Source organism: Myotis nattereri (assembly GCF_964212035.1).
Source record: "Myotis nattereri genome assembly, chromosome: X".
NCBI classification, from domain to species: domain Eukaryota; kingdom Metazoa; phylum Chordata; class Mammalia; order Chiroptera; family Vespertilionidae; genus Myotis; species Myotis nattereri.
Genome location: NC_138078.1, coordinates 2,383,438 through 2,410,097, shown reverse-complemented (window position 1 = coordinate 2,410,097; position 26,660 = coordinate 2,383,438). Strand labels below are relative to the sequence as shown.

Genomic DNA, 26,660 nt, shown 5'->3' with positions numbered 1-26,660 from the left:
GAGAGGAAGGGAGAGGGAGAGAGAAACATCCATGATGAGAGAGAGCCGTGGACCGGCTGCCTCCCGCACGCCCCCTGCTGGGGATCGAGCCCGCAACCCGGGCATGTGCCCTTGACCGGGAACCGAACCCTGACCTCCTGGTTCCTAGATCGACGCTCAACCACTGAGCCACCCCGGCCGGGCCAGAAACAAATCTGAATGCTCTGGATGTTGTAAACGTATTTGGTGCCGACAGCCTGCACCCGTGACCGTGTGGCTGGCTGGCGTCTCCCTGGAGGACGGGGTAGGAGGGGTGACACGGGTCTGCAGAAGCCGGTGGGGAAATGAGACCTGTCACCAGGCGCATGGCCTGTGTCCTCCAAGCGTGTCAAACTCGCGGCCCATGGGCCGCCTGCGCCCACAACGAATATTTCTGCGGCCCAGCCAACAGGACGGTCTGTAAGAAACGTTTTAATACACGTTTTCTCACTTAATTTTTACACTATCCTATTGTACGTCATTATTAATCAGGAAGTACGACGTTCGCTAATGACTGATGACTCTCATCGTGTTGCATTCATGTCCCTCAGGCGCCTTACACAGGCGCACCATCTCCCCCCACTGATACCGGCAGCGAACGTTCTAGCAGCCGATGGCCGCGTCCTTCGTCTCGGACTGACGTGCCTGGTGTGAGCAACAGGAAATACCTCGCTTCCGGAGAACGAGAGAAACAGGTTTATCTGCCTGACGCTGATTCATGGGTGCCGTTATCCGGTGTCTGGTGAGTTCAGGTGCGAGAAAAAAACACTAATTTTTATTAAAATGTTCTATTATTTTCGCTTCCTCTTTTCAGGAACGCTCCTTGCTTTGTAACTATGGCAACCCGCCGACAATTAGGGAAGATCGATGTGCCTGTCAGGGTAAGCGATGCTCTGACAGGCCAGGCCGTATTAAACAACAAAACTCCGCCACCCGGGGGCCTGGGATGTCGCCCTGAGCGTCAGAAGCTGGCAAAGCGCCCGTCGTAGGCTCGTGGCATCGGCGGGGTGGGTACCCGGTTCCCGCCGATATTTATAACATCCTTCACGGCCATAAAGAACCATCCACTTTAAACATGGGCCTGCTCCACGGGTTCAGACGGTGAGTAAACTCACCCCATGGCCTTGGCAGGGCCAGGCCCCATGCTCTCCTGGGGCTTACACGGCCCCCTGGCCGGACGTTCCCCACCCCCAGGCCACCGGCCTCTCAGGTTTTCCGATGCCTGTGACGTGTGCCCTATACACATGCAATTTATTTACAAATAAATAAGCAAAATGGGACGCATGGGAATGATTTTCTAAGCAGAACAGGGCCATGACAGACAGTTTGCAAACGCCACGCTAACCCGATACACACGGTATCTCAGAATGACTCGCCGGAGGCCCACGTCGTGCTGTTAGCCAGCCTCACCTCCGTAAACTTTAAAAAAAGATGCACATAAAGACGTCCCCTCTGGTATTTATGAACTAGAGGCCCGGTGCATGAAATTCCTGCACGGCTAGGGGGGTGGCCCTCAGCGCAGCCTGCACCCTCTCCAATCCGGGACCCCTTGGGGGGTGTCACTCTGGGATTGGGCCTAAATTGGCAGTCGGACAACCGTCTCACAATCCAGGACCACTCACCTGCCTGCCTGCCTGCCTGATTGCCCCTAACCACTCTCCCCTGATGGCCTGATCGCCTCTAACCGCCTCTGCCTGCCTGATCGCCCCTAACTGCCCTCCCCTCCTGGCCTGATCACCCCTAACTGTTCTCCCCTACCTGCCTGATCACCCCTAACTGCTCTCCCCTGCCGGCCAGATCACCCTAACTGCCCTTCCCTGCCGGCCTGATCACCCCTAACTGCTCTCCCCTGCCGGCCTGATCACCCTAACTGCTCTCCCCTGCCGGCCTGATCACCCCTAACTGCCCTCCCCTGCCGGCCTGATCGCCCCTACCTGCTCTCCCCTGCCTGCCTGATCACCCCTAACTGCCCTCCCCTGCCTGCCTGATCGCCCCTAACTGCTCTCCCCTGCCGGCCTGATCGCCCCTACCTGCTCTCCCCTGCCTGCCTGATCACCCCTAACTGCCCTCCCCTGCCTGCCTGATCGCCCCTAACTGCTCTCCCCTGCCGGCCTGATCGCCCCTAACTGCCCTCCCCTGCTGTCCTGATCGCCCCTAACTGCCCTCCCCTGCCGGCCTGATCGTCCCTAACTGCCCTCCCCTGCCGGCCTGATCGCCCCTAACCGCTCTCCCCTGCCTGCCTGATCGCCCCTAACCGCTCTCCCCTGCCGGCCTGATCGCCCCTAACTGCCTCTGCCTCGGTCCCTGCTACCGTGGCTTTGTCCGGAAGGACGTCCGGAAGACGTCCAGCCTATCCGGCTAATTGACATATTACCCTTTTATTAGCATAAGTATTAATTGTACGAAGGATTCCGGTCCGTCATTTTTATCGCCGAGGAGCCAGTAGTCGGAAGGTCACGGTGTGGAGGCTGCCCTGGCCTCAGCCGCGTCTGCGCCAGAGCAAACCACAATGGAGAAGGCAGACCTCGCAGCCGCCGCGGATCAGGAAATCAGTCACAATCGCCAAGGCTACTATTGGCCGAGACACGGCTTACGTGGCCGAGCTCACCACGTCATCAGCTCTGCCCACATCGGCCCCTGGGACACAGCGCCCGCCCGCCCGCCTGCCCGCCGTGAATCCGGACGTGCAGGCATTCCTCCCGCACCTCCCCTCCGGTCATGCCCCTGCTCCCACTGCGTCAGGAGAGGCAGCCGCGGGATTCCAGCACGCAGGCCGGCACAGCTCAGAATCGCAGCGTCCTGTCCGCCTGCGTCGGGTAAGGGGGCCCGAGGGCATCGTGCCAACCGAGAGAAGCCAGTCAGAGGACGACGAGGGTCCCCCGACCTCCCTCGTCTGTGGGGTCGAATGAGCAGCATAAACGGACGGAGAAACTAGAAACAGAGGCCTGGGAGCTTGGCACAGACGGACAGGTCCCAGAGGGAGGGGGCGGGAAGACGAGAGATTTGCCAAAGAACATACCTGCGTGTAGGCATCGCCCGTGGGCACAGCCAACAGGGCGGGGAAGGCCTGGGAGGGGTCAGGGGCCGGGAGGAGGGAGGCAAGGAGGGAGAGAGGGGGACAATTGTAACACGATCAGCCATAAGAATAGATATCCCGCCCTGGCCGGTGTGGCTCAGTGGATAGAGCGTCGGCCTGTGGACGGAAGGGTCCCAGGTTCGATTCCTGGTCGGTCAAGGGCACATGCCCGGGTTGTGGGCTCGATCCCCAGTCGGGGGCGTGCAGGAGGCGGCCGATCGATGCTTCTCTCTCAGCATGGATGTTTCTATCTCTCTCTCCGTCTCTCTTCCTCTCTGAAGTCAATAAAAATATATTAAAAAAATAAAAGAATAGTTACCCCTGGCCAGTGTGGCTCAGTGGATAGAGCACCGGCCTGAGGACTGAAGGGTCCCGGGTTCGATTCTGGTCAAGGGCACTGACCTGGCCGGGCCCCGGTTGGGGGCGGGTGCAGGAGGCAACCCATCGATGTGTCTCTCTCACATCGATGTTTCTCTCTCTCTCCCCCTCTCTCTTCCACTCTCTCCAAAATTCCACGGGAAAAATATCCTCAGGTGAGGATGAACAGCAACGAACAAAAAACAACGATAAGAATAAATAAAAAATAAAAAGCATGACGTTTCCGTGATTTTAGGAGCACACGATACATCACCACCTCTGAAGTCCTCCGACTGTGTGGACAGAGATTTATTTCCGAACCTGCTCTCGGGTCAACACGGCACGATAGAGTGATCGGTGCTGCACTCGAAACGGGCTCCTCTTTATTTCTCCGCTCAGCACGAGTCTTAATTATATTTTACCTACTTCCAGGGCGGCCGGCCGTCGCACAGAAAATCATTTCTGCTTGAAAAAAAACACCAAACTGTTTTCTGTTACCGTAGTTTTCTACGGCTGCTCTAAATAGAAATTCCTTAGCGTGTGTGTGATCCATCGGTGTAAGTCTAAAACGGGGACGGTCACCCCCCACTAACACCCTTCATCGGCCCTGGCCGGTGTGGCTCAGTGGATAGAGCGCTGGCCTGCGGATGGAAGGGTCCCGGGTTCGATTCCGGTCGAGGGCTGTGTTCTGCGTAAAATATGACCAACCTGCTATCAACGATGCATGTATCTGCATGGAGTTAGCGGCATTTAACTGCGAACACGGGGAGGGGTCTGCAACCCAGGTCCGTGCCCTTGACCGGGAATCGAACCCGGGACCCTTCGTTCCGCAGGCCGACGCTCTATCCACTGAGCCGCACCAGCCAGGGCCGGCGGAACCATTTTCATATTTAGCTAGAGGCCCGGTGCACGGATTCGTGCACTGGTCGGGGGGGCGTGGCCTGCGGGGATCCACCCGCTGAGGGAGTGCACTGACCACCAGGGGGCAGCTTCTGCGTTGAGCGTCTGCCCCCCTGGTGGTCGGTGGGCATCATAGCGACTGGTCGACTGGTCATTCCGCTGTTCAGTCACTGGGCTTTTATATATATAGATTTTTAAAAAATATATATTTTTACTGATTTCAGAGAGGAAGCGAGAGGGACTTATAGATTTTTTTATTGATGACAGAGAGGGAGAGAGAGAGAGAAACTCAATGATGAGAATCATGCACCGGCTGCCCCTGCACGCCCCCTGCTGGGGATGGAGCCCGCAATCCCAGCATGTGCCCTTGACCGGGAATCGAACCCTGACCTCCGGGTTCCTAGGTCGATGCTCAGCCCCTGAGTCATGCTGACCACGCGGAACCTTTTTTTAAAGGCGGGAGGGTGATGACTGTGGGGTGATGCCCAGATGCTGTGCCCAAACCCCCCCCACCCCCCGCCCCGTGACCCTAGAGCAATATTCCAGTTACGTCTGCTATAAAACTCCATCTTTAAACCTTGTTTGTGACCATCAAGCACCCCCTGCATTTAACTTGTTCCCTTTCTCGCACCTGGAGCCTCTTAGCACGGACCCTGGCATATACTCAATTCTCAGTCAATAACGATCGGCCAGCCCGGCCAGTGCTGCCCAGTGGGTAGCGCCCCCCGACGAACCAGGGGGTCCCGGGTTCGACTCCCGGTCAAGGGCCCCTGCCTGGGTTGTGCGCTCGATCCCCAGTGTGGGGGCCACGCAGGGGGCAGCCGGTCCGCGATTCCCTCCCATCATGAATGTTTCTCTCTCTCTCCCTTCCTCTCTGAAAGTCAGCGCCACTACCATTCCTCACGTGGGGGAAGCCGGGACGAGAGATCCTGGTGACGACCGACCGACTGTGAATTGTCGAGGGTGTCTGTCGCCCGAGAAGGAGGGAGGGAGGAGGAGGGAGGGAGGGGTGAGCCATCTGGCGGCAGCGTCCGGGGACCACCAGGCACATCTGGACGCAGCTGCGCCAGGGACCTCATTAGCTCTCACCTGTCTGCCCAGCAGCCTCGGTCCAGATGGCCCGGCAGGTGGGCTGCCCGGGGAGGGCGCATATTTTACCCCGTCATTGGCCGTGGGGCCCGGGGAGGCGTGAAGGCTTCGTTTACCTCCGTTCAGTTTATCTTATTTGTTTGTTTGTGTAATCAATGCTTTTAGGAGAAAACTGCGGGAGAAAAGTCCTCGTTGGGCTCGGCTGGGTCGTGGGCCGTCTGCGGCCGGCGGTGGGCTGGGGGTCGGACTCTGGGATATTTTTTTTTTGTTAATCCTCACCCGGGGATTTTTTTTTTTTTTTTTTTTTGCAAGTGGAAGGGAGTGGGAGAGACAGGGAGACATAACGTCGATGTGAGAGAGACACATCCCTCGGTTGCCTCCTGCAACCCAAGGCCTGCAACCCAGGTAGATGCCCTTGACTGGACTCGAACCTGGGACCCTTCAGTCCGCAGGCCGACGCTCTATCCACTGAGCCAAACCGGCTAAGGAGGACATTTATTATTATTTTTAAGAATAAGAAAAGCAGCCCTGACCGGTGTGGCTCAGTGGATAGAGCGTCGGCCTGCGGACTGAAGGGTCCCGGGTTCGATTCCGGCCAAGGGCATGTACCTGGGTTGCGGGCACATCCCCAGTAGGGGGCGTGCAGGAGGCAGCTGGTGGATGTTTCTCTCTCATCGATGTTTCTAACTCACGATCCCTCTCCCTGTAAAAAATCAATAAAATATATTTTTAAAAAAGAATAAATAAAGCAAATTAACTTAGGATGAGTGTTGATAATGACACATTAAAAAATTTTTTTTTATGGATTTCAGAGAGAAAGGGAGAGGGAGAAAGACACATCCATGATGAGAGAGAATCACTGATCGGCTGCCTCCTGCACGCCCCCGACTGGGGATGGAGCCTGCAACCCGGGCACGTGCCCTTGACCAGGAATCGAACCCGGGACCCTTCAGTCCGCAGGCCGACGCTCTATCCACTGAGCCACACTGGCCAGGGCTGCACGATTTAAAGATAACTGCACACGAAGGTGATACCCTATCATCATTTTATTTGTTTAAATATATTTCTGCAGATTTCAGAGCATGTGCCCTTGACCAGGAACGGAACCGTGACCACCTGCTTCCTAATTCAACGCTCAGCCACGGAGCCACGCCGGCCGAGCTCTCACGCAGCTCTCCTTTCTGTACGACCTTGCACGCCGTGGTTATTCCTTAAGTTTTTGACCCAATTAGGGAAGGAGAGACGGCAAAACCGAGAGATTTCACGTGTGAAATTCTCCCTCCCAAGGTCAGTGAAATGCCTTTGAACGCAGAGCTTGAGAGGAGCCCTCATAGATTTAAATACATTAGCCATGAAATCAGATCGTCTTTTATCCGCTCGCAGCCTGGGCAGGCTCATTTTCATTCTATCGCTATTCATTTATTCCAGAGGCGTCTATTAACAGCGTCGGGCGGTGGGTACACTCACCAAGATGGGCAGGATCTGTGCTCCCCCTCCCCAGGGCTCACACTGTCTGTGCGGGTAGCATAGGAAACTCTCAGATGATGAGAGAGAGAGAGAGAGAGAGAGAGAGAGAGAGAGAGAGAGAGAGAGAGAACAAATCTCCCTGTTGTCCTGTGGGGTGATTGCCAATGTCTGCAGTTGTTGTTGCCACACGGGACGGGGAGCTACTTTGAGCTGCTCCACACCCACAGTGCCCTGGGCAGGCCCACAGCGTCATCCTGACCCAGCGTCTGCAGGGCTGAGGTCTAGAGCCCTGAGCAAACACTCCCATTATAATTTGCTAGAGGCCCGGTGCACAAATTCGTGCACCAGTGGGTACCCTCAGCCTGGCCTGCGGGATCGGGCCGGAACGGGCTCTCCGACATCCTCCGAGGGGTCCTGGATTGTGAGAGGGTGCAGGCCAGGCCGAGGGACCCTACTGGTGCACGATCGGGGCTGGGGAGGGACCGTGGGAGGACTCCAGGGCGTGTCCGGCCCGTCACGCTCAGTCCCAATCGGCTGGAGCCCAGCAGCAAGCTAAGCTACTGTTTGGAGTGTCTGCCCCCTGGTGGTCAGTGCACATCATAGCGACTGGTCGACTGTGCTCCCTGGTGGTCAGTGCACGTCATAGCGACTGGTAGACTGTCTGCCCCCTGGTGGTCAGTGCACATCATAGTGACTGGTTGACCAGTCGACTGCCCTCTGCTGGTCAGTGCACGCCATAGCAAGCGGTTGAGCAGCCTTAACATATCATTAGCATATTACGCTTTGATTGGTTGAACGGACGACCGGACACTAAGCATATTAGGCTTTTATTATAGAGGATAAATATTTCTATATTTACTTCCTACCACACATACACACGCACAAGACATTTCTCCTGCTTTTTTTGTAATATACTTTTTTGAAAAAATATATTTTACTGATTTTTTAGAGAGAGGAAGGGAGAGGGATAGAGAGAAACATCGATGGGACAGAAACATCGATCAGCTGCCTCCTGCACACCTCCTACTGGGGATGTGCCCACAACCAAGGTACATGCCCGTGACCGGGATCGAACCCAGACCCTTCAGTCTGCAGGCGGATGCTCTATCCACTGAGCCAAACCAGTCAGGGCTTGTAATATACTTTTATTGGGGGAGAGAGAGAGAGAGAGAGATCAATGCTGAGAGAGAATCATGGATCGCCCCCTACTGGGGACCAAGCCTGCAACACTGGCATGTGCCCTGAGCGGGAATCGAACCCTGACCTCCTGGGTCATAGGCCGGCGCTCAACCACTAAGCCACACCAGCTGGGCACTTTGCCACTTTCAGGCGGCCCGTCTCCCTATCAGGGACTCCCGCCTGAGCAGCCCGGGTGTCCTGCTCCCCTGACCCGACAACACACATCTGTGCCTTTTTCGTTGTTTCCATGGAAAATTCTGTGTGGCCGTCTGGGGACCACGATGCCCCTCACCTTCTCCCCTGTTGCAGAAATCAATTCGCTCCGTAGATTTCGCCCTTGAAGTCACCTTGAGGTCGGAAGGCTCGGAGAACAACGGAACCGGAAAAAAAAAAAAAAAACCGGCTCAACGTTCCTTTTCGTCTCAGACAGTTGGCCACAGAAGAGGTTTTTGTGAGCTTGCAAAATTCTTTTTTTTTTTTTTGGAAAAAGATGTACGCGTGCACAGGAGGTCAGGGTTCGAGTCCCGGTCAAGGCACGTGCCCGGGTTGCAGGCTCGATCCCCAGCAGGGGGCGTGCAGGAGGCAGCTGATCCATGATTCTCATCATTGATGTTTCTCTCTCTCTCTCTCTCCCTTCCTCTCTGAGCCCAAGAAAAATATATAAAATAAATAAATGGTTGCATTTCTCACGTTGCGATTCCATACTCTGTGCATCTTCTCTCATTACTGTCAGCTGGGCATTGGCCCCACGTGGTGGGTAACGTCCCCCTACAACCAGCCTGGTGTTTGTTGTCCCCCTGTAGCCGCCCGAGGTGTGCGATGTGCATTAAATCTGAGCTCACGCACAGGCAAGGAAACAGCAGGGCTCGTCTCGGCGGCAGAGCACCCCGCTTTGGAGCTCAGCGGCCTTGCGGTCGTTAAAGACTTTTCCCACAATGCAGTGGGGCGGGGGGAATCAATGGGTTTGCCAGGCTCATTTGTCAAAATTCCGGGTCTAGCTAATGATCTCCCATAATGTAGGCAGGATGGCATGCTGCTAGGAAACACCATGGAGACTTACGCTGTTTTAAAATTATATCAATAGTTTTGACAGGAACTGGCATTTTTTTAAGAAGTATGTTTTTATTTAGTTCACAGAGGATGGGGGAGAGAGAGAGAGAGAAACATCCTATATAATAAAAGCCTAATATGCTAAGTGTCTGGTCATCGGGTTGGCCGTTCAACCAATCAAAGGGTGATATGCTAATGATATGCTAAGGCTGCTCAACCCCTCGCTATGACGTGCCCTGACCACCAGGGGGCAGACAATCAACCAGTTGACCAGTTGCTATGACATGCACTGACCACCAGGGGGCAGTCAACCAGTTGCTATGACATGCACTGACCACCAGGGGGCAGACAGTCAACCAGTTGCTATGACATGCACTGACCACCAGGGAGCAGACAGTCGACCAGTTGACCAGTTGCTATGACATGCACTGACCACCAGGGGACAGACGGTCTACCAGTCAACCACTCACTATGACATGCACTGACCACCAGGGGCAGACGGTCGACCATTCAACCAGTTGCTATGATGTGAACTGACCACCAGGGGGCAAACACTCCGACCGGTAGCTTAGCTTGCTGCTGGGGTTCGGCTGTTGGGTACTGAGTGAGACGGGCTGGACATGCCCTGGTGGCCTCCCTCGGTCCCTCCCTTTCGGGCCAACCTCCCGCGTCCCTCCCTGGGCCCGATCGTGCACCGCTGGGGTCTCTACGCCTGGCCTGCGCCCTCTCGGAATCCAGGCTGAGGGACACCCCCCGCCCCAGAGTGCACGAATTTCGTGCACCGGGCCTCTAGTCAAAGACGAGAGAGAATCACGGATCGGCTGCCTCCTGCACGCCCCCTACTGGGCATGGAGCCCACAACCCCGAGCATGTGCCCCGACTAAGAATCGAACCCTGACCTCCTGGTTCATAGGCCGACGCTCAACCACTGAGCCACACTGGCCGGGCAGGAACTGGCGTTTTAAAAGAAGACTGAACACACACACACACACACACACACACACTCACACGCACGGCGAGCCTTGCAGAGCCCCACCCCCCCCCACCCCCGCCGAATAATGAAATTATCGACTCCACGAGGAAGTTCAGTGAAGCCGAAAGGAAGTCATTATCGGGAGGCTCGCTGCCACCTGCCGACGCGGCCTCCTCCCCTGACTACTAACTAAGGGGAAACGAGGACAGAACAGCCAAGCAGTGAAGGGCCTCTCGGCCGCGGCGTCCGCCCAGCGAGACCTGCCTCGCAGCCAGCGACGATCATGAACGGGGAGGAGAACGCCAGCCACTTCCCGCCGAGCTCCGAGGCCTCCAGCTTGCAGAACAAAAACAACGTTTCCCTGTGACGATGGGCGACCGGCCCAGCAGCAGGTGTGGCTCAGGGGTTGAACGTCAGCCTGTGAACCAGGAGGTCAGGGTTCGATTCCCGGTCAGGGCACAGGCCCGGGTTGCGGGCTCCATCCCCAGTAGGGGGCGTGCAGGAGGCGGCCGGTCCATGATTCTCTCTCATCATAGATGCTCCTCCCTTTCTCTCTCCCTTCCTCTCTGAAATTAATACAAATATATATTTTTTAAAAAGACCCCTGGCTGGTGTGGCTCAATGGATAGAGCCTCAGCCTGTGGACTGAAGGGTCCCGGGTTCGATTCCAGTAAAGGGCAGAGGCCCGGGTTGTAGGTTCGATCCCCAGTAGGGGGCGTGCAGGAGGCAGCCGATCCATGGTTTCCTGTCATCATGGACATTTCTCTCTCTCTCTCTCCCTTTCTCTCTCTGAAATCAATAAAATCTATGCATTTTTTTTAAAAAGAAAGAACCCTAGCTGGTTTGGCTCAGTGGATAGAGCGTCAGCCTGCGGACTGAAGGGTCCCGGGTTCGATTCCAGTCAAGGGCACATGCCCGGGTTGCAGGTTAGATCCCCAGTAGGGGGCGTGCAGGAGACAGCCGATCCATGGGTCTCTCTCATCATGGATGGATCTCTCTCTCTCTCTCATTTGGGCCGAACCACCTTACCACTTCCTTTCGTGGTTCTATTTGGATTTCCAGCTATTCCTGGGCTATTTCCTCCTTTTCAAAATCCACATGAAAGCGACTGTTCCACGTCGTTCCCCGACGCAGAGGCACCAAGAGAAGTTAAAACAACAGCACAGAACAAGGGACCTTTGGAGGGACCGGCGTTTGATTTGCTCAAACACCTGATCCTCGGAGATGTCAAGGAGGCGCTTTCAAAACACTCATCAATTAAGACGAAATGTCAGCGTCCTGCATATGCATGAGGCGGCTGACAGAGCATCGCAGACACTTGAAAGGTGTTCGCGAGACGTGTCTCGAGATGCACAGGTTCAGGCGGGGGAAACGCCGACACCTTCTCCCACCGCTGACAGAATCAGGCCACGGGAGCCACGAAAACGTGGACACGGTCGTGGACACGAATGGCGCGGCCCCCGGCGTCCGTTAACGGTCACCAGTTACACCAGGCGTCCATCCTGGGAGCAGAGAACACAACGCTCATTCTTCTCCTTTTTATTAAAAAAATATATATTTTATTGATTTTTTACAGAGAGAAAGGGAGAGGGATAGAGAGTTAGAAACATGGATGAGAGAGAAACATCGATCCGCTGCCTCCTGTTTCTAAGGGGGCCATTCGAGAATGAGGTATTCACAGTGATTTTTTTTTTCATTTCTTGTGGTTCTAGAAGCTTCTTGTACGGTAGATCAATACGTATTGTGACGTATTTATGCATTTCAGGCCTCTATTCTATGTTTTGAAACTTTATGGGCCATTTTTCCACATCTATATATATAAAAGCCTACATGACCATGACAACCTGACGACTGAACAAGGTTGCTACGACACGCACTGACCACCAGGGGGGCGGACGCTCAACGCAGGAGCTGCCCCCTGGTGGTCAGTGCGTCCCACAGCCAACCTTCCGTGGCTGGCCAACATCCTGCGGTCCCTCCCCCATGGCTGTCCTGTCCCCATTGGCGCCGATCGCCAGCCAGGCCGATGGACCCCACCTGTGCACGAATTTGTGCACTGGGCCTCTAGTCATCTCATATTATTATTCTTGTTATTATTTTTAAGGATTTCTTAGCGATTTCGTCCTCGGTACTTCCACGGTCCTTGTGTAATTTTATTTTTCTCCTCCATGGATGCCGTGTTCTTTGGAAACTTGTGTAGACCAAGTTCATGGCCTTTTAGGGTTCCTCCACGTGAATAGGAGTTCGTTTTATGAAGAATAAGAATTCTCTGTCACGGGGGCATCCGGATTTTAGAGACGCTTAGGTGCATTGTAGCCAAGAAAAGGTGGAGAACCACTGGGTTAGAGGATGGATTTCCCACACAGTCCACGTAAGAGTCAGGTCCTCATACCTGCAGAGAGTTCTTGTTTGGCTAGACAAGATGAAACCCGCTACGACAGTTTCACGCACTGAGAAACAGTGTGGTGCCCTGGCCGGTGTGGCTCAGTGGATAGAGCGTTGGACTGCGGACTGCAGGGTCCCAGGTTCGATTCCCGGTCAAGGGCACATGCCCAGGTTGTGGGCTTGATCCCCAATAGGGGGCGTGCAGGAGGCAGCCGGTCCGTGATTCTCTCTCATCATGGATGTTTCTCTGTCTCTCTCCCTCTCCCTTCCTCTCTGACATCAATAAAAAAAACTTAAAAAAAAAAATCTATCCCCAATCTGCCATCTTCCCGGGCAAGGATGTTCTTGACCCTTTGGCAGACATTTCGGCGAAAACCCGGTGGATGGGCATCTGGCTGCCACGCTTGGGGCGAACCATCAGCAAACTCCCAAGCGGGCAGCCCCCTCCCTCCCAGACGGAGCCTTTGACAAACGCCCGAGTGTGGGTCCCTCCCCGCCTCCCTTTTTGTGTTTCGTGCATCTGAGGAGCCGGAGCAGCTGCTGGCTTGGAGGGCGTCCATCCCGGCCACAATCATCGCCCACTAACTGCACATCAAATATTTATCGCGCCCACATTAAATCCACGAGAGGGAAAACGGGGCCAGCTTGGCACACGCTGCCCGTACCTTCGGGGCCCCGTCCCACGGATCAACAGCTTTTAAATGGAAAACTCCCCCCAGCCCCCGTCGTGCCTTTTAAATAGACACTTTTTTTCTTTTCCTCATAAAGTGCTTTTCTGTGCGGGAGCTTTCTCCAATAAAAAGAAGAAGGAAAAAGCCACGCTATCGATTGTCAAATAAATTATTTATCTGTCGCGTGGCCCTGAACGGAACGCGGTATCGTCTCCCTGGTTCCGCTTCCCAGACTGTAAACGTTGGCGATGGGCGGGCGTCCAGCCGGCGCTCTATCCACTGAGCCACACCGGCCGGGGCCCGACTGGCTGTTTTTTTAGGGAGAGTTTCGGGCCGTCGTTTCTCTGATCAGCGGGAGAGGATTATGCCTGTGGATTTCTTGCATCAGAATAAATCGTCCTGCAATTTCACAATAGCATCGCCAGGCAGAGATGGCACTAGACATGATCGAGCGTTTGCAAAGCTCAGCAGAGAACACAGCTTCCTCCCCCCCCACCCCCCCCCCCGACAGCGCCCTGAGAAAGGGATTTCTCTTCCGGTCGCCGATGGACTCGCGTGATACGAGCATTGATTTCCCCGCGTGGCCTGGCTGTAGAGCAGGTAGTCGGCTTTAGCTCCCGGGGAACGGAGCTCGGTGTGCATCTGCTTGCAGAAGGGCCCTTTGCAAGCCAGCTGTCCAGTTCTCACCAAGCCGTGTCCCTCACACAGCAGCCTGTCTATCTATCGACTAGAGGCCCAGTGCATGAAATTCGTGTTGTGTGACGTGTTTTCTACTTTTATCAGGAAACTAGAGGCCCGGTGCACGAATTCGTGCACAGGTGGGGTCCCTCGGCTTGGACTGTGATCGAGGCCGACCGGGGGCCAGCCGGCCGGGGGAAGGGACGATGGGAGGTTGGCAGGCTGGCCCTCGATTGGGGCCTATATGGGGGGCGGCAGGCAGAGGGGAAGGGGCGCAGGCAGTTGGCTGGCCTGCCCGCCCCCAACTGGAGTTGAAGGGGGTGCCCATTGGGGGCAGGGCCAGCCAGAGAGAAGGGCTGAGGGAGGTTGGAGGGGGGGCTGATCACGGCCCAGAACGGGCCGGTTGTCCGCCGCAGTGCCCGTCATAGCGACTGGTTGTTGTGGTCGTTCTGCCGTTCTGGTCGCTGGGCTTTTATACATATAGACTAGAGGCCCGGTGCACAAAATTCGTGCACAGGAGAGGGTGTCCCTCAGCCCAGCCTACACCCTGTCCAATCTGGGACCTCTTGGGGGAGGTCTGACTGCCGGTCAGACATCTCTCTTGAAATCTGGGACCGCTGGCACCTAACCGCCCACCTGCCTGCCTGCCTGATCGCCCCCAACTGCCCACCCCTGCAGGCCTGATCGCCCCCCACTGTCCCCCCTGCTGGCCTGATCGCCCCCAACTGCCCTCCCCTCATGGCCTGATCCCCCCTAACCGCCTCAGTCCCGCCACCATGGCTTTGTCCGGAAGGACGTCCGGAAGGTCTCCCGGTCTAATTGGCATATCACCCTTTTATTAGTATAGATATTCGCACACGTTTTCATGCGTGTTTCCTCTCCCCCAGGGATCTGCTTCTTCCAGTGAACACGCCCAGTGTGCACGCTCACGGGGCAGGAACACAGTGAAGATATTCTCAGCCGTGGGCACTGGGTTCAGAGAAGGTAAGATGTCGAGCTCCCGGTTGCAGAAAAAAATTCCCTATCTGCCAGTCCCACCGGAAGGAGATTTTTCCGGAAGACTCCGCGCTGTGAACCCGATCAACGATAATGTTGTGACATGTACCCGCAGCGCCCCTTACACGGACCCCCTCTCGCCTCCCAGAGCACTCACATCCGCATCTTCCTTCAGGCTCAAGGGGAAGGCTGGGGTCCTTAGCACCCCCCGCCCCCCAAACAGAGGTCATGAAAATCGGCTTCCTGGCGCGTTTGGCATTGAAACAGGCGCAGCGGGAGGCCCCCTCATCCTCACAGAAGTAACAGGCGTTGGCGGAAGAGATAAGCTCTCTCCTTCCCTCCTCGTTTCGGACCTGTGTTCTAACAGAACAAGAAACGCAGGTTCGATTGAGTTAAGCCGATAAGGGAGTCGCGGTAATTGTCTCGGAACGCGAGCAGATAAGGAGAGAGAGGGCGCCGGGCCCCCAACTACATGGGATGCTCAGGCACGGCTCCTCGGTCCGGATTAACCAGATATTTATCGGCTGCCAAATACAAAGTGGGAAAAAAATAGGCACACGTGCTCCTCCCCCCTCCCTACGTCAGGGTTGGCTGTCACACGTCACATATATGTTATTGCGTGCTGCCCGGCCGGCGTGGCTCAGGGGTTGAGCATCCACCGAGGAACCAGGAGCTCAGGGTTCGATTCCCGGTCGGGGCACAGGCCCGGGTTGCGGGCTGGATCCCCAGTCGGGGGCGTGCAGGAGGCGGCCGGTCCATGATTCTCTCCCATCACTGATGCTTCTAACTCTCTCTCCCCGCTCCTTTCTCTCTGAAATTAATCCTACACAATAACCTAATATGCTAAGGGTCCGGTCAGCTGTTCAACCAATCAGTGTAATATGCTAATGATATGCTAAGGCCGCTCAACCGCTGGCTATGACATGCACTGACCACCAGGGGGCAGACAGTCAACTGGTTGAACAGTCGCTATGACGTGCACTGACCACCAGGGGGCAGACAGTCAACGGGTAGACCAGTCGCGATGACGTGCACTGACCACCAGGGGGCAGACAGTCAACTGGTTGAACAGTCGCTATGACGTGCACTGACCACCAGGGGGCAGTCAACTGGTTGAACAGTCGCTATGACGTGCACTGACCACCAGGGGGCAGACAGTTGACTGGTCGAACAGTCACTATGACGTGCACTGACCAACAGGGGGCAGACGCTCTGACCGGTAGGTGAGCTTGCTGCTTGGGTCCGGCCGATCGGGACTGAGCGAGACGGGCCAGACACGCCCTGGAGCCCTCCCGCGGTCCCTTCCCGATTGTCCAAACTCCCGCGTCCCTCCCCGGCACCGATCGTGCACCCATGAGGTCCCTCGGCCTGGCCTACGCCTTCTCGCAATCCGGGACCCCTCGTGGGATGTCGGAGAGCTGGTTTCAGCCCCATTCCACAGGCCAGGCCAAGGGACCCCACTGGTGCACGAATTCGTGCACCGGGCCTCTAGCAAATAAATCGACAAATAACTAATTTAAATAATTAAACAAATAAATGCCTGGGGAGGTAGTGACACTTGGGAATTCCACTGTCTGATACCCAGGTCTCAACATCCGAGCTACAGTCACACTGAGAAACACACACGGACATAGACGCAGCTCTCACTCCTTCCTTCGGACGGTTCGGCCGCCAACTGCTGGCTGCGTGGAAAGGGAGAGAGAGAAAGAAACATCCATGAGGAGAGAGAATCATGGATCGGCTGCCTCCTGCACGCCCCCTACTGGGGGTCGAGGCCGCACCCGGGCATGTGCCCTGCACCGGGAATCGAACCGTGACCTCCTGGTTCATAGGTCGATGCTCAACCACTGAGCCGCACTGGCCGGACCGATTGCTCCTGATTTAAACAATCTGTATCTACAAAACGCCAGTGTCTGCGACGACCATGACGACCACACGACCGGTCCCCATGAGGGCGGGTGGGCGGTGAACTATCACGTGCGATTTCGTGCACCGGGCCTCTAGTTTTATTACAATGGCCAAACCGGATCGAGGAGCTTACAGGGCACTTTTCTCCCCGTGGGCGCGAGATAAACGGCGGGCGTCTTTTCCACGTTAATTATTTACGTGCGGGAGAACAGGAGAAATATTTGTTTCCGCAGGGCCAGGCTCAGCCTGCAGCCTCCAACGGCTCATCGATACGCGCTCATTACTCAGACGGACGAGGCTCGCGTGCGGTCCGTGAGCCACGGCCATGCGCGTCCCAGGCAATTATCTGCAAAGGCTGCGGCCGCCTCTCCCATCAGGACTTGGGGTGGCGACGCCAGCCCCCCATCTTCACGCAAATCACCGCCGTCACAGAAGATGAGAGGGGAGGACACATTCCTGGGTTTTGTCATGGGAAATCTATGGTGACATTTAAAAAAAAATTGATTTCAGCCCTGGCCGGCGTGGCTCAGTGGATAGAGCGTCAGCCTGCAGACTGAAGGGTCCCGGGTTCGATTCCGGCCAAGAGCACATGCCTGGGTGTGGGCTCGCTCCCCAGTAGGGGGCGTGCAGGAGGCAGCCGGCCCATGATTCTCTCTCCTCCCTGATGTTTCTCTCTCTCTCTCTGCCTCTCCCTTCCTGTCTAAAATCAATAAAAATTATTTAAAAACACATAAAAAGTTACTAAGAAGTGTTGCCGTACAGGCCCTCGCTGGATGCGTTAATCCCGGGCGCCCACAGCGGCTGCCAGTGGGGGAGGGACGTGCCCCAAATTAGAGGAGGTTTTTGTTCATAACAAGACAATCATGAGATCTGAGTTAAGCCGAGAGCACAGTGGGAGCCGGGGTCCCGCCTGCGGCAGAAATGAACGCCGCCCGCAGCTGTCCGCCGGTCACGGCCGCTGGTAAAAGGTATCACAGCAGAACGTCCCTTCCACAGGCCACCTGCCGAACGATGTTTTATTTTCCAGGAGAGAAACAGACCTAATAGCATTGTTATTTCCTCCCCTTCACGTCCCCCTCGTGCAGAATAAAAACCTCAAAATAGAGGCGGAAACGGCCCCGCGAGGCAAAGATGACGCCGACGATGGAAATGCCTCTCACGTTTCACCTAAACCTTTGTTAGCACTTGGGGCAGGAACGGAGGGGAAGGACAATGGGAACGTCTTGAATTCACATTGATCTCTTTATTTTTTTAAATATATTTTATTGATTTTTTACAGAGAGGAAGGGAGAGGGATAGAGAGTCAGAAACATCCATGAGAGAGAAACATCGATCAGCCGCCTCCTGCACGCCCCCCATTGGGGATGTGCCAGCAACCAAGGTCCATGCCCTCGACGGGAATCGAACCCGGGACCCTTCAGTCCGCAGGCCGACGCTCTATCCACTGAGCCACACCAGTTAGGGCTCTTTTATATTTTTTTTAAATATATTTTTATCATTGATTTCAGAGAGGAAGGGAGAGGGAGAGAGAGAGAAATATCAGTGAGGAGAGAATCATGGACCGGATGCCCTCTGCACGCCCACTACTGGGGATGGAGCCTGCAACCCGGGCATGTGCCCTTGACGGGGAATCGAACCTGTGACCTCCTGGCTCCTAGGTCGACCCCCAACCAGTGAGGGGCACCGGCCAGGTCTCATTCATCGCTTTAATCTGTGTACACACATGTTCGTTCACATTGGGCAGAGATATTATACAATGTGTGCTATCCATACTAATAAAAGGGCCATATGCAAATGGTGGGTCGCCCTCACGCGTAACGACCAATCAGCAGGCGTGGGTGGGCGGGGACTTACAGTGTTGGGGACAGGGGCGGGGCCTACCGCTTTGGGGCAATGGATCACTGGAGTCCCGCACTGTGACAGGGCACAGGCCAGGCCGGGGGACTCCCTCCCCCACAAGTGCACGGATTTCGTGCACCGGGCCACCAGTTCTTCTAGATTCTTCTCTAGGCCCTGACTCCAGCCTAGGTGGCCTGCAACAATATTCTGCCCGTGTTTATGAATATTTTACATGAACAGCGCTGCTCTGTCGGAATCCTTCGTCCTCCAAACAGAGCCGTAAGCGTCTCTGCGATTCCGCCTCCTGCCTGTGTCCCTGTGGTCCGCGGCCCGAGCCTTAAATTGCATGAGGAATGTTCCCGTTCACGCTGCCCGCATGCTACGTGGGCCTGCAAGGCTCAGGGTGGCCGTGAAATGAGCCCAGCGGTCTCGGCCCTCTCCCTCCCTGGGGTATGTCCTTTTCATGACGTAACAGACTCCTCACCCTGAGATAGAACAGCCGTGCGGTGCATTAAGCCACCCCCATCTTCTGCAGCCCGTAAGTGGCGTAATAATTTACGTAGAGAGTCCAGTGTGCGTAGGATTATGCATTAAAAAAAGACACAGAACAGGCATTCAGAGCCTTAAAAACACTGTGTGGTCTGAATCGAACCCGCCTCTTGTCACAGACGGGCCAGGTCTGGTTTCTTGCACCATCAACCGTCTGCAAACACACAGGAGTCCAAAATGCCGTGGCTGACACCCCGCCGAAGCCGGGGTGGGGATACCATTGCATTTTAACGGGGAGCTCCCTTGGTGACTAAGATACATCGGTGGTGCCCTGGCCGGTGTGGCTCAGTGGATAGAGCGTCGGCCTGCGGACAGAAGGGTCCCGGGTTCGATTCCGGTCAAGGGCATGTACCTGAGTTGTGGGCACATCCCCAGTAGGGGCGTGTAGGAGGCAGCTGATCGATGTTTCTCTTTCATCGATGTTTCTAACTCTCTATCCTTCTCCCTTCCTCTCTGTAAAAAAATCAATAAAATATAAAAAAAGAAAAAAATAGAGAAAAATTTATCCGAGATTCCATCTACCAAAAGGTTTCTTTAAAATATATATATATATTAAAAAATATATATATATGTGTGTGTATATATATATATATACGTATATATATATACACACATATATATTTCAGAGCAGAAGGGAGAGAGAGAGAGAGAGAGAGAGAGAGAGAGAGAGAGAGAGGCAGGCCCGGGAGTATGTCCGTCTCTTTTTCTTATTCCAGATTCCGTGTTCGTTTTATTTATTTCATCAGCGAACGTCCACCTATTAATTGGGGCCGTCGACCGCAATCTTGTTCGTGTCAGCCCCTGTCCCGACACCTTTCGGGGAAAACACGGATTCAGGAGCGTCCGCGTCTGTTCCCGCAATGCTAAGGCCGCAGACGACAACGCTGACATTTCGCCAGAACGTCGCGTTTCGAATCTGAGAGTCCAGCTTCCTCCGTCAGAAACGACGAAATGACACCGTTTTCAAGAAAAATGAATGTGTTTCCATGCATAAACATGGTTAGTCTTTCTCTTTTAAATGCCAGGAAGGAGACAGGTGGTAAAACGACACATCAGAACGTGTATGGTCTAAACAGGGAGATTTCTATATATTTTTTTCTTTTGTTTCTTTTCACTTGTCTATCGCATCTGCATTTTCCTTAACGTGTGATTATTTCTTTTATGAAAATTAAATTCATTGGGCGTAACACCAGCCCATTTCCCGGGGTTACTCAGGGTGAATCGAATCTCACAGATTTCAGGGGTGGGTTTCTATGGGACAAGATCTGTACAGGGCACTGTGTGTGTCCATCACCCAAAATCAGATCGTCACCCGTCACCATATCTTAGGCCCCGCCTTCACCCTCAACTCCCCCCACCCCCTAGGCTCTGGCTACCACCATATGGAGGTTTGTGTCCACGAGTTTCAGTTTTATATCCCACACTAGGGGCCCGGTGCATGAAATTCATACACTTCGGGGGAGGGGAGGGGCTGTCCGGGAACCCTCGGGGGATGTCCGACTGATGGCTTAGGCCCGCTCCCTGTGTGCCCGGCTTCTGGCTGAGCCGTGCTCTCTCTGTGGGAGCCCACGGACCACCAGGGGGCAGCTCTTGCGTTGAGCGGCTGCCCCCTGGTGGTCAGTGCGTGTCACAGCGAATGGTCGTTCTGCCGTTCGGTCGATTTGCATATTAGCCTTTTATGATATGGGGGTATCAGTGAAATCATCGGGTTCGTAGCTTTTTCTTCCTGACTTATCTCACTCAGCATGACGGTCTCAAGGCCCTTCCATGATGCTGCACATGACAATATTTTGTCATTTTTTATGGTTGAGTAGAATTCCACTGTGTACATGGACATATCTTCTTATTTTTTTAAAAAAATATATATTTATTGATTTCAGAGAGGAAGAGAGAGAAACATCCATGATGAGAGAGAATCACGGATCGGCTGCCTCCTGCACGTCCCCCACTGGGGATCGAGCCCACAACCCGGGCAGGTGCCCTTGACCGGGAATCGAACCCGGGACCCTTCAGTCCGCAGGCCGGCGCTCTATCCACTGAGCCACACAGGCCAGGGCCTGGAGCACCTCTTCTTTATCCAGTCCTCTATCGTGGGGCACTTTGGGTGTCGCCATCTCTTGGCCCCGGTGAATAAAGCTGCAATGAACATAGGGGCGCATATATCTTTGTGGATACATGATTTTTAGGGTTTTTTTTTAGTGGGGGGGATATACACCCAGGGGAGGGATTGCTGGCTCCTATGTTAACTCTATTCTCTTTTCTTTTCTTTTATTGACTAGATCTCTTCTTCTATTTTTTAAAAAAATCTTTATTGTTAAAAGTAAACCTATAGCCCTGGCTGGTGCGGCTCAGTGGATAGAGCGTCGGCCTGCGGACGGAAGGGTCCCGGGTTCGATTCCAGTCAAGGGCATGTGCCGGGGTTGCGGGTTCGACCCCCAGTAGGGGGCAGTGCAGGAGGCAGCCGATCCAAGAGCCTCTCTCATCGCGGATGTTTCTATCTCTCTCTCCCTCTCCCTTCCTCTCTGAAATCTATAAACACATATTTTTTTTAAAAGAAAGAAATCTAATATCACAATCATTTGTCCTTGTAATCGTATCTGTTGCTGTAGTGCGTTCTGGAGTTTCCCGTCGAAAGGAAACGTCTGCTTATTTTTCCTGCTGTGACTAAAAGCCCAGGGGGTCTTTTTTCTTTAAGCTCGACAGCGAAGAGAAAAATCGCCGGCTGGCAGGGGCATCCTTCATTTTGCCTGGTTCGCCGTGAAACGCTCACATGCCTTTCCAGGTGCCCGCTGCTACACATCTTCCCTCTCACCTCCCTGTTTAATTTAATTTTATTTATTGTTATTTTATTTATTTATTTTTATTTTATTTATTTAATTTTATTTATCTTGTTTTGTTCCATTTTACTTATTCTATTGTTTTTATTTTATTTATTTTATTTTATATTACAAACCTCAGTTACAGGATTAATTTGTACACCTCACCTTCCAATTCACTTTTTTAAAAAATATATATATTTTATTGATTTTTTACAGAGAGGAAGGGAGAGGGATAGAGAGCTAGAAACATCGACGAGAGAGAAACATCGATCAGCTGCCTCCTGCACGCCCCCGCACTGGGGATGTGCCCGCAACCCAGGTACATGCCCTCGACGGGAATCGAACCCGGGACCCTTCAGTCCGCAGGCCGACGCTCTACCCACTGAGCCACACCGGCCAGGGCCCAATTCACTTTTTAAAATATCCAACACACACTTCCCCACCTCGACTGCAATTTTAAACATTCAGACACCCAGCCCCGACCAGTGTGGCTCAGTGGCTAGAGCGTCGGCCTGCGGACTGAAGGGTCCCGGGTTCGAATCCCAGTCAAGGGCATGTACCTGGGTTGCGGGCGCATCCCCAGTGGGGGGCGTGCAGGAGGCAGCTGATCGATGTTTCTCTCTCATCGATGTTTCCGACTCTCTATCCCTCTCCCTTCCTCTCGGTAAAAAAATCAATAAAATACATTTTTTTAAAGATTGGATTCTCAGACACCCTCTCCATTTCATCCCCCGTGGTGGATATTTACATGCCTGGCCACCTCTATTTTGTGTGCTAATCACTGTGGAAAAGGTGGCTTATGTTTTGTTTTATCTTTGGCCTGGGATGGGACTTGCCAAGCATTGGCCCACCGCCCGGCGATCCCAGGTGAAGTGGGGCAGCGTTCATGGGGAGGTGTCTCACGAAACCGAGAACGAAATCACGGACCAGAGGATCTAAGCAAAAGCGTGGAAAATCCGTCGCCTGCAGACCCAGACTCCCCGCGTGAGGAGGGGGCCCGATAACGGGCTCCCGGTGACGCAAGTCGGTCTAGGGGTGTATATTTGCTACAAGCCAGCTCTGTGTCTACATCTGACCGATTCCCTCCATTTTTCTTGCCCATCCAGGACCTGAGCGTTCCCCATTCCTGAAAACGCCCTCTTACAGCCCTCGCTGGTGTGGCTCAGTGGATAGAGCTTCGGCCTGCGGGCTGAAGGGTCCCGGGTTCGATTCCCACTCAGGGCACATGCCCGGGGTTGTGGGCTTGATCCCCAGTAGGGGCCTTTATTTTATTTATTAGTAGGTTTTGTTTTATTTATTTTATTATTTTGTTCTATTTATTTTTATTTTATTTTATTATTTTTCATTTTATTTATTTTATTATTTTATTTATTTTATAAAATAATCGGGTGCAGGAGGCAGCCGATCCACGATTCTCTCTCATCATGGATGTTTCTCTCTCTCTCTCTCCCCATCTCCCTTCCTCTCTGAAATGAATAAATATTCTATAGAATAAAAGGCTAATATGCAAATCGACCGAATGGCGGAACGAGCAGCCGCTATGGCGCGTACTGACCACCAGGGGGCAGACGCTCGATGCAGGCGCTGCCCCCTGCTGGTCAGTGCGCTCTCACAGGGGGAAACGCCGCTCAGCCAGAAGCCGGGCTCACGGCCGGCAAGCGAGCACACTGGCGGTGCCGGGAGCCCCTCCCACCTCCGGGGCAGCCCTAAGGACCCCTCGGGGGCCGTCCGCCTGCTGGCTTAGGCCCGCAGGCCGGGCTAAGGGACACCCCCCCCGCCAGTGCACGAATGTTATGCACCGGGCCTCTAGTACATTTAGAAAAATAAAAACCATAAAAACCACCCTGTTATTTCTGCATGGTTGGTTCCCGTGAGGGGGCCGCTCAAGCTGCCGTGTCTGCCCCTGCCTACGATTCACCATCTTTGTTTCCCACGAGACCCTTGCCCTGTCTGCCTGCGTGTCAAGCTCACTGCTCTCAACACCACCGTTTACCACGGAAGCAGAGGTCGTGACCCAGGTCGAGGTCAGGACGACCGCAGCCTGTCCCCTGGCTCTGCCCCAAGTGCCCCCCGACGGGCGTGGTTCGTGCCCTGCGTTCCATGCTACCAGCCTCACCCTCATCTCCTGCACTAAGCGGGCATGGAAACAGCTGTGCCTAGCGTGGACTGCAGTTTGCTCAAATTTTCTTTCTTTCTTATCCCATATTTTGCATTTTCCAAATATATATATATACGTTTTATTTCAGAGAGGAAGGGAGAGGGAGAGAGAGAAACACCCACGATGAGAGAGAATCATGGATCGGCTGCCCCCTGCACGCCCCCTGCTGGGGATGGAGCCCGCAACCCGGGCACGTGCCCTGTCCTGGAATCGAATCCTGACCTCCTGGTTCGTAAGTCGACGCTCCACCCCTGAGCCTTGCCCAGCCAGGCCTATATTTTGCATTTGGGAAGCATGGATTGCCACGTTCCAGAAATCGACTATTATCTTTTCCTGATAACCCGTGTTTTCACGGTCATTCCACTGCCCGAAGGAAAAGCGGGCGTTCACTTGAGTTGCCGGAGTTGTCTGCAGCCCACGGTCGCTCTGGCTCAGCCCGTGTTTAATCTGAGCTAATCAACTCCAGTCCCTCTAATCCGTCCGCCTGTCCTTGATCCCTTTAATCCTCCTGACTAAGCCCTCTCTGATGTCGCTAAAGCCCTTTTCCGGGGGGTTGGTGTACACGGGGCCGCGTTCTCGGAATGAGCGAGGCTGCTCCCCGGGAGGCGGCTGTGCCTCCACTCGATGCCCACGTCGAGTCCTGGCTCCGCAGCATGGATCGCGCCCAGCACGGAGCCGCCCGCAATGCCTCGCTCAGCTCAGGGTGACACTGCAGAGCTGTGTCTTCTGCACACCCCACTGGCTGTGCCATCTGGGTGCAGAGCCACTGTGCCCTGGCCACAAGGCTAGGCCACGCCCACAAGGACAGACCACGCCCACAATGACAGGCCACGCCCACAACGGATAGGCCACACCCACAATGGATAGGCCACGCCCACAAAGGAACACCCACACACTCAATGATTGGCCACGCCCACAAGGAATAGCCATGCTCTCAATGATTGGCCAGAACCTCAAGGATAGTCCACGCCCACAGGCTAGGCCACACCCACAATGACAGGCCACGCCCACATCTGACAGGCCACGCCCACAATGGATAGGCTACGCCCACAAAGGAACACCCACACACTCAATGATTGGCCACGCCCACAGTAATAGCCATGCTCTCAATGATTGGCCAGGGCCACAAGGATAGGCCACGCCCACAAGGAATAGCCATGCTCTCAATGATTGGCCAGGGCCACAAGGCTAAGCCACGCCCACAAGGCTAGGCCATGCCCACAAGGGATAGGCCACGCCCACAAGGACAAGCCCCAACAAGGCTAGGCCACGCCCACAAAGGCTAGGCCACGCCCACAAAGGATGGGCCACACCCACAAAGGCTAGGCCACGCCCACAAGGCTAGGCGACGCCCACAAGGCGAGGCCACGCCCACAAAGGAACAAATGAAAAAAATATCCTTGGGTGAAGATTAATAAACACACACATACACACACACACAATTGGAAAAGATGTATATGTGTAGAAAAAACAGTATAAAATATATATTTTTTAACGACTTCAGAGAGAGGAAGGAAGAGGGAGAGACAAACATCCATGATGAGAGAGAATCATGGACCGGCTGCCTCCTGCATGCCCCCTGCTGGGGATCCAGCCCGCAGCCCGGGCACGTGCCCTTGATGGGGAATCGAACCCTGATCTCCTGGCTCATATGTTGATGCTCAACCACTGAGCCACACTGGCCGGGCAGGAAAACGGGATAGGTAGGGTTTGGTACTCCACGGCTTTAGGCACCGTCCGGGAGGTCTTCGAAGATACCCCGCGTGAAAAAGGGGCTCGATTCTACCACGGTTTACTCCAAAACCAGGGTTCATTGCCCTGGGTCTGGGGGGCGTGGGGGTCCCGCTAGGCTAGCTTTCGTCCTCACTCACTGCTTGGCGAGGAGGAGAAATGCACTTATATTCGCGGTCGCCCCACAAGTGCACATCGTGCAGGCACCGGGATTTCCCCAGAGGAAGTTGCAATGACATTTCACTCAGAAAGAGAAATGGCCCAGCCAGTGTGGCTCAGTGGTTGAGAATCGACCTGTGAACCAGGAGGTCAGGGTTCGATTCCTGGTCAGGGCACACGCCCAGGATGCAGGCTCGGTCCCCAGTAGGGGGCGTGCGGGAGGCAGCCGTTCGACGATTCTCTCTCATCGTTGATGTTTCTTTCCCTCTCTCTGTCTACCTTTCTCTCTGAAATTAATAAAAACATATCTAAGAAAGACAGAATTAAAATAACAGTCGAATCTACCAGCCAGTCTAGGAAAGTACGATTTTCTTCTTTTGCCACCAAATCTCCACTTCTCATTCTTTAAAAAAAAAAAAAATAACCTATATATATAAAAGCCTAATTGGAGAAATTGCGTGGATCATAAACATCATCCTATATAATAAAAGCCCAGCAACCATCACAGCGTAAGGACCACAACGACCGCTCGACCAGTTGCTATGAGGCGCAATGACCACAAGAGGGCAGACGCTCAATGCAGGAGTGTCGCAGTCTGAGGGCTCCCTGGCTGCGAGAGGGCGCAGGCCTGGCTGAGTGACCCCCTCGCCGAGTGCAC

The 26,660-nt window shown here is 54.3% G+C and overlaps 1 protein-coding gene across 1 annotated transcript in view; it reads right to left on the bottom strand.

The window, feature by feature from the left end:
* The window catches only part of STS (steroid sulfatase), a 189,908-nt gene that overhangs the window by 993 nt on the left and 162,255 nt on the right, over window positions 1-26,660 (bottom strand). The window lies entirely within an intron of this gene.